This window comes from Echinops telfairi, unplaced genomic scaffold (assembly GCF_000313985.2).
Source record: "Echinops telfairi isolate 266 unplaced genomic scaffold, ASM31398v2 ScPeMD7_7421;HRSCAF=8459, whole genome shotgun sequence".
Taxonomy (NCBI): domain Eukaryota; kingdom Metazoa; phylum Chordata; class Mammalia; order Afrosoricida; family Tenrecidae; genus Echinops; species Echinops telfairi.
Window position 1 is genome coordinate 21,213,515 of NW_022111321.1, and position 4,093 is coordinate 21,217,607.

Below are 4,093 nucleotides of genomic sequence, written 5' to 3' on the forward strand. Positions count from 1 at the left end.
TTTATAAATCTAAGGTGCATGATAGAATCTCATTTCCTTTTTCAATCTTGAATTATTAACAATTCTGCCCCCCCTCAAATGAAGATTAAGAAAAAAGAAGAATGATGAAATCACTTAGGATGATGTAAATTTTCTCAAGCTCAATCAAGAACTCATGAGTGAACAATATATTCTTTAAGTTAAAAAATAGTATTCTCTTTATCAAGGGGTCACAAAGGTGAGAGGAGGGGGAGGGAGGGAACAAAGATGAGCTGATACCAAGGGCTCAAATAGAAAGTGAACGTTTAGAAAATGATGGCAACATATGTACAAATATGCCTGATACAATTGATGTATGGATTGTTATAAGAGCTGTAAGAGTCCCCAATAAAATGATCTTTAAAAAAATAGCATTTTCATATTCAAGAGGAAGGAGACCATCATGTGTGAACTTGCAGTACGAACATGGTTCGTCATGCTATGCTAAAAGGACGTGTGACGGTTTTAAATCCCATCCTGGCTGAGACGGTTTCTGCCTGTGCCACCGAGGAGCACTGACTACATTCTTCAGGCTGTGGCCTCTCATCGGCCTTGTCCCGGCTGCTCTGATTCTTCAGGCTGTGGCCTCTCATCGGCCTTGTCCCGGCTGCTCTGATTCTTCAGGCTGTAGGCCTCTCTCATCGGCCTTGTCCCGGTTGCTCTGATTCTTCAGGCTGTAGGCCTCTCTCATCGGCCTTTTCCCAGTTGTTCTGAAACTCGCTGCCCTCTGCCGGGCCTGTCTCGTCTTTCAAATTGCTGTGATCACCTTGGTCCCATATAGAAAGTTCTTAAAAGAATGTAATGCTCAAGATAGACCTTTTTTCACTAGTTAAGCTAAATACGAGGGGGTACCCCCAAACCTGAATTTTTTTCCATAAAAGCTATGAATTTAATTTTTTTACAAAACAACCTTATTATCTTCAAAGTACTCTCCATTATACTTAATACATTTGTCGAATCTGCAATTCCATTCTTGGAAACATTTTTTAAACTCCTCTGTTTGGATGGCTGATAGCACCTCCCTCGTTTTTTTCTTCGCTTCATCTACATCATCAAATTGCTGTCCTTTCATGGCCCACTTTATTCGAGGAAACAAAAAGAAGTCACACAGAGCAAGGTCAGGTGAGTCAGGTGCATGGCACAAGAGAGGTATACTGTTTTTGTCAAAAAGTGGCACACCGAGATGGCTATGTAAGCAGGTGTATTGTCCTGGTAGCAAAACCAGTCCCCCATCTACCACAAATCGGGCCTTTTTTGCCACACACTGTTATACAATCTTTTCAGAACCTCTAAATAGAAAGCTTGATGAACAGTCTGAAAGGAACTGTGAAACGAACTCCAAATGTACTATGAGTCGACATTTTCATCCATTTGGGAAGTTGATGGATGTCCAGAGTGAGGTTTGTTATCAATTGACCTTCCACCTCTTTCAAAAAATGAGAAAACCACTCACATTTGAGTTTTCCCCGTAGTGCTGCCTTGAACGCTGTGTTCACCATCACAACAGTTTCCGTGGCACTTTTCCCAACCAGGAAACACGTTTTACACCACACGCTCTTCTTTTAAATTGGCCATCACAGAAATCGAGATTCAAGTGAAACTTTTTTATGAAAACATTCACTGTGACCAGAGAGAACCCTCCCAGGCAACGCCGCTGGGTGCACTAACCCAGCGAGTTACTCAGTGCTCGCCTAGCAGGAAAAGTGCTTGCTCCGAAAGCTCCGCTCCACCCAACATCATTCTAGTTTTGGGGGGAGTTCCTCCTTACAACTGTTTGGTTTATAAAAGACTTCAGGGTATGTTTTTGGTCTAAGGTTTAAAAATGACCTCATGCCAATAATTGTAGGAGTTCATCTACCTCTCGTGGCCCTATAGATTGTCTAGAATCCATGAGGATTAGAGATTCTGCCCTGCCTTTCCTCCTTTTCATCAGTATTCTTCCGTAGAACCTTTGGTCAAAATGTTCAGCGATGCAGCCAAGTACTACCCGGGAAGCCAAGAAGCTGGATATGGGGAATAAACTGAAGCTGATGGGCAAAATCGTTGAATGGAAGATCTTTTGAGAACTGCTGAAATTGGAAATCGATGGTGAATGAGGAGTGGAACACAAGCAGTCGTGATAAGTGAGATCCTCTCAGGACAGATCTGATTCTGGAATCAGAATTCACCAGGTTCACTCTTAAGAGGAAGGCGGCACTCAGAGAGATTGTCAATGTGTAGGCGTATCTGAGGAGGCTTTAAAAAGTTGGTGGAGAACCAATTACAAGAATCTAAGTATTGCCTCCTCCCTGGGGGATGGACAGCAGAGAAGAGGGCGGAGGGAAACACCGGACAGGACAACTTATGACAAAACTATAATAATTTATGAACTATGAAGGGTTCATGAGGGAGGGGAGAGGGGGGAGGGAGGGGAAAATCAGCAACTGATATTAGGGGCTAGAGTGGGAAGCAAATGTTTTGAGAATGATGAGGGCAACAAATGTGCATATGTGCTTGACACAATGGATGGATGTATGGATTGTGATGAGAATTGTATGAGCCCCCAATAAAATAATTTTTTTAAAAAGTTGGTGGAGAGAGCCAGCCGAGGAGGCTTTAAAAAGTTGGTGGACAGAGCCTGGGCTGCTGGCAGGAGCTGGGGCCGGAAAAAAAAAGTTGGTGGAAATATGGGTTTACAAGGCAATGGAATTTTTTCCTACATAAGCTTTGTAAGCCTCTTACTATACTAGTGTGTACAAAATATCTGGGGTTGCTATGTTTAAATTCCTATTGAGATTTCAAATGATTTTTTAAATTATGTTTATTCTTATATCTGCAAATTATTTATAAACTTAAATCTATGTTCAAAAGCATAGAGGAGCCGGTTGGGCTGAGATGGTAAATGATGGTGACTGTGTTTCCTCATCTGCTGACACTTAACACTTTTCAGAGAACAGATCAAGGAGCTTCCGGGTGTCCCAGGGCCAAATCAACATATGATAAAAGGACTGGACTAATGTTCGGTGCATAAAGCACACTGAAACAAAGGTAAGGGAGACAGTCTCAGTGATCACGGATGGCTGAAGCCAAGTTTCTTTCAGTGACGTGGTCTTACTTAGTCTTGTTAGGGTGTCTTTGAAAAAGGGGCCAGTAAAACCAGTGTTTGCTGCAGGGATCTGCTGGTCAGTGAAATTCAAGGATGAGAGGTCAGCTGAGGTTATGGGGACTGATTTTAGAGACTCGACGGGTCATCGTCACAGCTGTTCTTGAAGAACATGGGACAATCAGGGAAGCCTACTTGGAAGAAGTTCTGAGAAAGTGAAAATCCAGGCCCGTGAGAAAAAGGCGGGGGAAGCTGCACTAAGGACATCATAGCAATGCCCTGTTCACTCTTCCAGGCCGAGAAGGACTGTCCGAGGAACACTTCATTGGTAATGCTGACTTCACACCCCCTCAGCCCTGAACTTAAGGACTTGAAGTACAGACTTGCCTTCAAAGGCACATGGTTTGAGGCCCTCCAGGGTGCCCACACTTGTGTCTTGCGGATTGAAGAGTGCGGAATTCTTAGAGAGAAAGCAGCTCTCCAAAGTGCACACACCAGACGGGGGACGCTTCAAGAAGCCACAGCCTCACACATTCTGATATTTTGGTTTGATTAAAGGTTCGTGCCATTTGTATAGCAATACTTTTTTACTTACTCTCATAGCAGCTGCTCTGGCAATCAATAAAAAAAAAAGACTAACAATTCAATAGGGGAAACAGTATAGAGTATGACTAGGCAGTTTAGGGAAGAGGAATGCTGGTAGTTAACATGAAATAATGTTCAACCTTACTAGTAATCAAGGAACTGTATATTAAAAGCAGCTATGGCTCTTCAGGAGTTAGATGTGCAAAATAAAAATGTCTGACAGTATCCAACTTGGGTGAAGAAACTAGACAACAGGTACTGCCAGCTAGCATGTAAACTGACAGGCACACGGGAAGATTCTTCAGTAGTATCAATTACAGCGCTGGCTATGCGGTCCTTAGGGGAAGAGCACAGGACTTGCACTTTGTACTTCACACCAGCTTATTGAATTATTTTTCTTTTTAACAG